Here is an 11,059-nt window from a genome sequence, read left to right as displayed (position 1 = left end):
TTAGGGAAGGCTTCTTGTCTCTTATTAACTCTCACACTTAGGAATGAAAGTCCTATTATTGGCAGCTTCTGTGTGGCGAACATCCTTCTTTCCCTTTGTCTCTTTTTGAAGGTGGAAGAATGGCCGAGAATGGCAGCGCTGTTTCTCCTTCACGCCTTCGATAAATGCTTATTAGATCACTTTCCTCTTTGATGAGAGAGATGGGAAAACTTGAGAACGCTAGGGAGTATGGAAGGGGGTGGGGGGCACAGAGCCTGCAGAAATGGAGTCAGCATCCTGGAATATGATGGTGCTGGTTTACCAGTTTTTTTCTGGGCTCTGGTGAAGGAAACATGGGATTTGTGTACTAGGGCGTGAGAGCTCAGAAATTTTTATTTTGTGTAGGAAATACCTTGCGTCCTAACTCACTGGGTTATTGGTAGGGTAGAAGTAATAATGAAATAAGCATTGCTGAAGAGTATGATTTTTACATTGTGATATTGATAAGTTATCAATATCAACCACCACATCAGTCTAGATCAGAGAAAATTTAACCGCAGGGGGAAGAAAATAAATCCATGAGACTGCCTTTAGCAAGGTCACAGAGCAAAATTGTTTCCAGCCCCGAGAACTTGTGATTTCCTTCCTGTTTCTTTTCGTCTTTATCCATGCTGTATTCCACTGTTTTCTCTCTTGTGTTCCTTCCCCTACCCTCGCTTTTCTCAGGAAGGATATTTTCTATTCGAGACCCGAGGATATTGCCACCGTTTTGGTTATTGCTTTTACACTTGTGTAGCAGCTTTTAAATTCTCATCTTTTTTAGCAGCTGCAGCCAGACAAACATATGAGTCAGTGGGAGGGGTTTAGAGGAACTGGCTCGGTTCTCCAGGGAGCAGTAACCTTTTGGCAGTCCAACAAACAGAACATTTAAAGTCCAGGGACTGCAAAAGCTCTCTCCGTACATGTGATAGCAACTGCAGTTTTCCCAAGGTCTACTAAGAGTTTTTTCAGAGGGAATCAGGTTTCTGCCTATAGAGAGACACATTCCTGAAGGCTTAACTCTGACCTCATAGCTAAAGTGGATACAAAATAAAATCTGGAGACAGCTGGGAAGTGATAAAGGCGGGGAGGAAGAAGCTAGGGGACATGAAAGTGATGAAAAGGTCTTACTAAATGTTCTCTTTGGGTCTTGTTGCCTCTATACCGTACACTCCAAATAGAGAAGCAAAACAAATCTTTTTTTTTTTTTTTTCTCTCTCTCTCTCTCTCTCCCTTTCTCTTTTTTTCCAGTAGTTCACGGTACCAGGATCTTTCTCTTTACACCAGGACCAGCCTGGTCGTTGTCAGGGGCCTTCTAGAGGGGTGGGCATTTTCACCTCAACATTTTTCACCTCTTCATTTCCGACGGTGGCAGCGATCACAGGCTAAGGTGTGTCTAGAACTGAAGCTTCCACCTCAGGTGCCTAAATGCTATTTGGCTTTTCAAAAATAGGCCAATTTGATCAACCTAATATTAAGAAGAAAACAAAGATAGGCGTGGGATGTTGACTCCTACAGAAACCAATAAATGATTTATTTCTTCATTTGCTTACATTGCTCTTCTGTGTATCTTTTGCTTTCATCCTCATTGCTTATCATACAATGAAAAGATTAAGAATCTTGTGTGGAGGGATGAGTCATGGAAGAATTTTTTGTGGTAATTAGGAACAGTTGGTTCTTTTGATAAATGGAAATTCAGACAATACTTTCCTTGATACACATTTTGCTAAGATAAAGTTCCACAGTAAAGTCTGTTTATGCTGAAAAAGACAACAAAATACTATCTTAGTTAACATAAAAGAAAGTGGTAATTAGAGGCCACTTGCAATGCCAAAGACACGGTTCCAATAAGGCTGGAAAGTTTTACTTGATAACCCAAGGTACCAATTGGGGTTCTTGGTTTCAAGTAACAGAGAACCTCTGTCCAACATAGGCAAAGAAATAATTGTTGGAAGGATATTGGGTTTCTCACAATTGGCCAGAAGTCTGGAGATCTGATTCATGAAGAGACTGGGGACCAAGGAAAGCTAAGCAGCTGAGGACACAGCTGGGATCACTCCACTGGCACAGCCTTCTTAGAATCGGTCTGCCTAACTGTTGCCGTTGGTATTGATTCCCCTGGGTACTCACCACCACACCACTGGCCACTGGCCTCTGCTCTGGGGGCCAGGAATATTCTCTGGCTAGTCAACTTGATGTCTCTCTCGCAAGAGTCAAAGGGCCAGTCTGGAGAACCTAACTGGCTAAGCTCACGTCATGTGTGTTTGTCTAAACAGCTAGGGATGGTGCCTGATGTGGGTGTGTGTGTGTGTGTCTGGAAACTGGGAGGTGGGCATTTTCAACTCAGTTTTATCTATTCATTGTCCAACAGTGGCAAGAAGGCTTCCTGCTCCTTGCCCTTTACTTACCCTGTCGGCAGTGAAGACATCCACCCTTCTTGTACCTTTGCAGTACTAATATATCGGTCTTACTGCGTTATTCTATTTATAAGGCTGTTTTCTCTGACTGGTCTGTGAACTTACAGAGATGAGGGATTGGGTTTTTAACCTTATCACCTACAGTGTCTAACAAATATTAGGTGCTTAAAATATATCAGGTGAATAAATTATGTTTAGTGATGATGTCACAGGAAAGTCTAAAATGATCATGTAGAATAATAACAGCAAACAAGTATTGATGGAACCCTTGTTATATACTGGCCATTTTCTCATTGCATCTTCATAACAATCGTATGAAGTAGGTTCTATCCGTTTCTTCATTTTATGCCTGAGAAACTAAGGCTCAGGATAACTAACTTGTCCTAGTTCGGGTAACTGAAACTGACAGAGCAGGGATTTCAGCCTGGGAATTTGACTCCACAGCCTATCATCGGAACTGTACTGCCCCCTGGAGGTAAATCAGAGAAAAAGAGGAAAATGGATCCAATCTCAGAGGAGGCGGATTTCTAGTGTGCTATTCCTCTATTCTTAGATGTTCACTAAGAGTGGATGGTATTTATTTGATGATAGACAAGTCAAGCAAGAGGTTTTTGTTTATTGATATAAATGAGATCATCTTTGGAATTTGATATTATCCTAAAGGAATTGGTATTTTATAATAACTTGCAGGGTTGTCGTGAGGGTGAAATATATTGTAGATGAAGGTCTGTCATGGTGCTGCCTTGTGGTTGCTATTATTAATATTGTTACTGTTATTTTGATTTCTAATCTTAATTCACTGGGACAGATGACATGCACATGATTAACCACAAGCTGGTAGAAAGACTGAGGTTAAATAACCCTTGACAATCTTATCTGGGAACGCTGGAGCTGGGTTAGAATTTAATAAGCCCTAAACCAGAAACCTTTGTCACCAAGACGAGACAGGGAGAGAGAATACACGGATTCACGTTAACAGCAGGCAGTATGTGTGGCCATCCTGGATGCAGCCTGGACGTAAGGCCTATCGGCAGTTGTGGGAAAGAATCGCATCAGAAGGGAGAGAGACCAACTACCTGGGCTTCAGTTTCTTCATGTACTGGAAAAACAGACTTCCTTTTCTTCTGTTTGGTTGTTGTGAAGATTGCATGTGTTAATATAAGGAAAGTCCTTTGACAAATGTGAAGGGTGTGCATATGTTGGGTGTTTGTTTATTTATAAATTCAAGTATAATTAACATACATTGTTACATTAGTTTCAGGTGAACAATATAATGGTTCAACAATTCTATACATTACTCTGTGCTCATCAAGATATGAGTAGTCTTAATCCCCTTCACCTATTTTACCCATTCCCCACCCAGCCCCCCTCTGGCAATCACCAGTTTGTTCTCTGTATTTAAGAGTCTCTTTTTTTGTCTCCTTTTTTTTCTTTGTTTTGTTTCTTAAATTCCACATGAGTGAAGTCATGTGGTATTTGTCTTTCTCTGACTTATTTTACTTAGCATTATACCTTCTAGGTCCATCCATGTTGTTGCAAATGGCAAGATTTCATTCTTTTCTTTGGCTGTATAATATTCCATTGTAGAATATGTGCACCACATTTTCTTTATCCATTCATCTTCTGTGGACACTTGGGCTGCTCCTATAATTTGCCTGTTATAAATAATGCTGTACTTAAACATAGGGGTGCGTATATCTTTTCAAATTGGTGTTTGTGTATTCTTTGAGTGAATACCCAGTAGTAGAATTACTGGATCATATGTTATTTCTAGTTTTAATTTTATGAGGAACTTCCATTCTGTTTTCCGTAGTGGCTGTACCAGTTTGCATTCCCACCAACAGTAAAGAAAGGTTCCTTTTTCTCCATGTTCTTGTCAACACTGGTTATTTCTTGTGTTTTGAGTTTAGCCATTCTGACAGGTGTGAAGTGATATCTCATTGTCGTTTTAATTTGCATTTCCTTGATGATTACTGATGTTGATCATCTTTCATGTGTCTGTTGGGAATCTGTATATCTTTTTTGGAAAAATGGCTATTCAGGACCTCTTCCCACTTTTTGATCAGATTATTTGAGGCTTTTTTTTTTGGTGTTGAGTTATAATTCTTCACATATCCACTTTATTGGATATATCATTTGCAAATATCTTCTTCCATTGAGTAGGTTGCCTTTTTGTTTTGCTGAATGGTTTCCTTCACCGTGCAAAAGGTGTAGTTTTGGTGTAGTTCCAATAGTTTAATTTTTGTTTTTGTTTTTGTTCACTTGGAGTGGATGGTATTTATTTGATGATAGACAAATTTAATAGTTTAATAGTTTAATTTTACTTTTGTTTCCCTTGCCTGAGGAGACATATCTAGAAAAATTTTTCTCTGACCAGTGTCAAAGACGTTACTGCCTATGTTTTCTTCTAGGAATTTTATGGTTTCAGGTCTCACATTTAAATCTTTAATACATCTTGAGTTAATTTTTGTGTATGGTGTGAGAAAGTGGTCCAGTTTCATTCTTTTGCATGTAGCTGTCTAGTTTTCCCAAAACCATTTGTTGAAGAGATTTTTTACCCATTGTGTATTCTTGCCTCCTCTTTCATAGATTAATTTACCCTAAAAGTGTGGGTTTATTTCTGGACTGTATTCCATTCTGTTGATCTATGTGTCTATTTTTATGCCAGTACCATACTATTTTGATTGCTACAGCTTTGTAGTATATCTTGAAATTTGGGATTTTGATACCTGAAACTTTATTCTTCTTTTTCAGGATTGCTTTGGCTATTTGGGGTCTTTAGTGGTATGTAGGGTGTTATGTTCATGAATATTTGTGGGCAGAATTTCCAGTGGCTGCTATTACCACCATGATGACAAGTCATGGAGAAAATATTGTACCATTCTCTATAGGAGATGAAACCCAAGAGAAAAAAAAAATCTCCTCCAATATAATTGAAACATTTATGAATCATAAGATTGGTGAAAAGACAGAAAAATTTTGTAGCTTTAAGGAAAGAGCTTGCTTGGTAACTTGTACTGTTATCTTGTCAGTATTAGAACATATTTTGCTTAATACTGTAATATGATGAAATGTGACATTTTTCTAAGCTATTCTTGGATTCTTAAAAGGAAAAAAACTTCCATTGTTTATTTGGAACAATATCAGAAGATGAAGATTTTTTCCCTGCAAATAGTTCTATTCAGACTTGTATGGTTCTTCTCTTTAACCAATCCACTGTCTCTAGCACGGTTTTTCCCCCCTGCTTGTCTGTTGTCTGGGTAGAATAAGTTCTGTTGATTGGACTTTGCTGTCTGTTTCATTTGGCCTCCAATAATTGGTTGTGTCTAAAATTTTTTGAGATCTAGCCAGTTTAAACTATAATAACATGTAAAAGTAGAAAAATGCTGCCTATTGAAGAACAAATGAAAGAGATCAATATTAATAATAATAATAATAATAGTGGCTAATAAATAGTGAATGCATCTGTTGAAAACTCTCACAACAATGTGATGAGCTTTTGTTATTACTACCCTATTTTAAAGATGAGGGGATTAATCCACAGCAGAGTTGAGACTGGAAACAAGATAGTAAAGCTATCCTATCTTTTCAGTATTGAAAGACTTAGAGAAGAAATGTTAAAATGGAAAAATAAATTGATCAATTCATCAAAGGTTTGGAAAGGATGATGTTTAGTTATCAGATTTTAGAATGTGAGGAATAAGAGCACTTTTTGATATTTGAAAGAGGTACATCCAGTAAATAATTGGAAATGTGTTTGATAAATTTATGCAATTTAGTAACCCAATAAATGATTTATACTGTAAACCACTCTTTAAAAAACTCCAGTGAAATAAATGTACATTTGAGTTTCTTTGCTCTTGGGGTATACATCTTCAAATTTTCAGGCTTATTTCAAGGCAAATAATTAAATGCGTTGCCTTTCATTCTTGTGATGCTGTTAACAGACTTGTAGTCCTGGGCTGTAGGAAACTTTTTATGTTCTGACTCTGAGAATTTAACTTCCTTCAGTGGGTTTGATTTTATTGTCATGTTAGTATTCCCACGGGGAACTTTCTTCCAGTTTTTCAGAATCACTCCAACACTTGACTAGGTTTTTAAGATAAATTGCCCTGTTTTTGACTTCAGAGACTGAATTTTGGGTGGCAGCCCTGCAACAGTGAATGAAAGAATGACCTGGGGGGAAGCAGGAAGCAAGAGACGCAGGTTTCCAGACGTTTGCATAATAACTGTGAATTGTCATTATGATTCCAACAAGACAGAGTTTGGGATCCTTAAATCTGTCTTTGCAAAACTAATCTATTCTAATTTGTTGAAATGTGGCCCTTGGTCTTTCATTCAGAAATAGGAGTAGTGACTTGATATTGTTTGTAGCCGTGAATTTTTATGAAGCATTCATGTAATTTCAAATGGTTAAATGAAAGGATGATAACTTCTAATTTTTTTTGCTTTGTTTTTAAAAGTTATTTCAGTTTATTTTTTTCCAATTAAGTGTTTAAAAAGAACTTAAATTTAAAAATATATTTGCAGCGCCAGAGCTATGGTATATAATTATTTTGTAAAATAGTTAAGCAAAAGAAGGGACCAAATAAGGAACATGATCATTCTGTGACCTTGGAGAGGCATGGATAATTACAAACTCTCAATGTACCTACTCCAGTGGCTTTCCTGCTCTACGTGACAATAATAGGAATTGATTAAAAAATTTTTTTTTAATTTATTTATTTATTTTAGGGGAGGGGGAGAGATAATTTTAAGCAGACTCCGTGCTGAGCACATAGCCTGATGCGGGGCTTAATCTCACGATCCTGAGATCACAACCTGAGCTGAAACCAAGAGTCAGACTGCGCCACCCAGGTGGGCCCCAGGAATTGATTTTTTTGATCATTCAGTTTCAAAATAGCAAATCACCCACTCTAAGTACTCTTTATTGAGATACACTATGTGAGACAAGTGGTGTGGTGTTATGTTTGGAGACCTGAAAGCCGAGCTGTTCCGGTGACATTTGGGTATTTTCTAGGTGACTTGTGGGGAAGTCAGACAGTGTCATGATGAGCTGATGGTCTCCAGAGGCCGCAGGAGTTGGACTGGTGGTCCAGCCTAGGAGATATCCTGGCCTCTCGGTGACGGCTCACTCACCCCCTGGGCCTGCATGCCACATGTTCTCAGGCATATTTCTTGCTAACATGAGAGGTAAACACCCTTATTGGCACATTAAGGCACTAAGAGGCTTTCACAAATGCCATCTCTGACAGCTTCTGAAGGGGCTTTTCAGCTGTCACCATGACCCCTGCTGGGCTAAACATATGTTTAAAACATGTGGAGGAATGGTCAGGTTTAGAGACTCTGCTGCTTCTCAGTATTATTCCTGGCTCTGTTTTCTGCTCCACTTGCCAACATTCTAATTGTGTGGGGCTTGCAGCTGCCACAGTCATACTGGTCTCAATTTGGTGTTTCTGAGCTCCTGAAGATTCCACCGCTCCTGCCAGAAGTCCTCCCAATTGTTACCACCCTGATTGCTTTCAAGTTCAGACTGATTTCTCTGTCTCTTGTCCCTCTGTTTCTCTCTCTCATGCTCAAGCTCATGTTCTCGCTCTGTTTCTTAACTACATACTCTAGGTTCATAGAGGGCAGCTCTTCTAGCTTTGCTTGTGTGGTGCTCCCCCACCCCTACCCTGGATTCTGTAGAGGAACAGTTTATGAATGGCTTAAATATTACTCTCCAACGTTTCTCAAGTCCTGTCTGTTGCTTCTTGCTAAGAGGATGGCTGGGTTAACTAAACTGCTGCTATCGAGCAGGAGGTTTTTCCTCTGTAGCAATGCAGATATAAATTGAGCATGAGTTAATCAGTGGTGATATTTAACTCTGGCAGCTTTTCATAAGGGATCTGCCATGTTTATTCAGATGATCCCTTTAGTTTCCTACTATCTCCAGTCCCTAAATGTGGTAGTCCAGATTTATCAGGATGAAGTAATGGATGTGGCAAATATTTCAGTTGGTTAATGAGGTCTTATTAAAAAGTCTGTAATATAGCTGATCTGATGTTTTTGAAGGGAAAGGAATAAATAGGGATTGGAAGGCAACTAACGTTTATCTGTTCCCTGCAGCCATGTGTGGATCTTTATAAGCATTTTCTCATTTAATCCTGGCAAAAGCCCTATGATCTAGTTATTTTACTTCTCTATTAAAAATAGAGAAACTGAGGCTCACAGGTTTAAGTATCATATTCTAGGATACATAGGTGGTAAGTGGTAGAAAAAATTTAAAATCCCTGTGGGTCTGACTCCGAAGTCAATGTTTTTTTCACTTGAATATACTATCCCAAGGTTGATTCACTCTCACTTTGGTAAATGTATAAAAGTAAATGTGTTGATTTTGGAAGGCTATTTACCTGTCCTATTATCATCTCCGAAGTTGTTGGCTGAATTATTACCTACTTTATGAGATGTAAATATAAATTAATGAGACTCATTTAAAAAATACCCTTTTCTTATTTGTGCCAAATAAACTAAAGCCATTCCCTAATATCACGTATCTCGAGACACTATGGAATTATACCAAAATCTGTCCCTGTTAATGGCATTTTAGCAATCAGTGTTTGGGAATTGCTTTCAGAGCAGATTTATAAATCACAAAGGGCATGGTATTTGTGGTGCATGTTCAAGATGAGTCAGTGTTTTCTTGAAGGGTACAAGTAAGAAAAGATACTTGAGATGAAGACCTGGACAAGCATGTTGGGTTCTTCTAAAAGAGTTGTCATGACCAGAGTGGAGAGTACTAGAACAGAGTGGATCTGGAGCAGGGAGGGAGGTGGAATAGCCCTGTAGTTAAGAGCATCATCCTGGGAGACAATCAGTTGGGTAAACCTTTTATCTGTCACTTAGTTGCTATGTGACTTCAAGCAGTTGATTTCTCTGATTGTTTTAAATTTCATCATCTTTAATATGGGGATAACAATTGTGTTAATGTTCTCCAGAGATACAGAACCAGTAGGATATAAGATAGATAGATAGGTGGATAGACAGGTAGATGGATGGGTAGATAGAATTATGAGGAACTGACTCACATGATTGTGGAGGCTGAGAAGTCTCATGATTTGCCACTGGCAAGCTAGAGACCCAGGAAAGCCAAGGGTGTAGTTCCAGTCTGAGTCCAAAGGCCTGAGAACCAGGAGTGCTGATGGCAGAAGTCCCAGTCTGACCAGTGTCCCAGCTCAGCAGTCAGACAGAGAGGGAGAGCTGCCCTTACTGTCTTTTCGTTCTATTCAGACCCTTAACAGATTGGATGATGGCCTCCCATGTTGGGGAAGGTAATTGTTTTACTCAGTCTACCAGTTTACATGCTGTTCTCTTCCAGAAACACCCTCACAGACGGACCCAGAAATGATGTTTAGCCAGATATCTGTACATCTTGTAGCCCAGTCAAGTTGACACAAAATTAACCATCATGACAGTTTCATCTTCTTCCTCGCAGATTATTGATAATAAATAATATAATGTGTTTTTAGTACTTAGCACAATGTCTGTCGCATAGTAAGCACTGATAACGTGTAGCTGTCATTTCCTATCACTAGCGATGAAAGGATTTCTATACCATGCCAAGGGGTTTAGATGTTTTCCTGAGGTCATCATAAAGAATGTGATCAGCAAGCTATATATTACATTAATGTTTTTGCAAAATAATCCTGTGGAGGATGGATTGGAGGGTTGTAAAAGTAGAGGTGCAGAGCAAATTTGGGGAACAATATAAGAAATAACATGATACTGCAGGCGTGATGAAGAAATGACAGGTAACAAATATAAAGGCAATTAAATTGACTGGTTAGTGACTTCTGGGTGTGAGACAGAAGGAACTAGTATAATTAGGTTTTTTGCCAGAATGGGTAGTATCAATATATAATATATATAATATTTTAGACTTCTAAAAATAAGCAAATTTTAGGACAAAATATTTTTGTGATGTTGGATTTGAGATGCCATTGAAAGAACCTGGTGATGACATATGATCTAACCCCAGCAGAAAGCCTATACGTAGAAGGTGTTCAATAGATTTTTGGTAAGAAAATAAATCTGGTAGCTATATATGTGGTAACTGAAGGCATGGAAGTTAATTGTATTATTTTAGTAAGATTAGAAGAAAGGCATTGATGGACCTGTGCACCTAGGGGCTGAGGAAAATAAAAGCAGCCCGGAGAAGAGATGGAGAAGGAATTGCCAAAGGGGGAGAAGTAAGAGAAGGTGGTATTTGCAAATTCAAGGAAGAATGGAAAGCAGTTTTCTACAGTGTTAATATTCGTAGAGAGGACAAGTAAGATGTACAACGAAAAGAATTCATGGTGGGGCGCCTTGGTGGCTCAGTCGGTTAAGCATCTGCCTTTGGCTCAGGTCATGATCCTGGGGTCCTGGGATGGAGTCCCACATTGGGCTCCCTGCTCAGCAGGGAGCCTGCTTCTCCCTCTCCCTATACCCTTCCACCCACTCATGCTCGCTCTCTCTCAAAGAAATAAAATCTTCTAAAAAATTAAAAAAAAAATAAAGAATTCATGGTATTAGATGATGGGTTTAGTCATTTTCATCCTTGCCAAAGTACATTCTGTGGAAGTAGGGTCTAAAAATGGCTTTAG

Source organism: Ursus maritimus, unplaced genomic scaffold (assembly GCF_017311325.1).
Source record: "Ursus maritimus isolate PB19 unplaced genomic scaffold, ASM1731132v1 scaffold_4, whole genome shotgun sequence".
Lineage (NCBI taxonomy): Eukaryota > Metazoa > Chordata > Mammalia > Carnivora > Ursidae > Ursus > Ursus maritimus.
The sequence above is the reverse complement of the archived record's forward strand: the minus strand, read 5'-3'. Positions refer to the sequence as shown.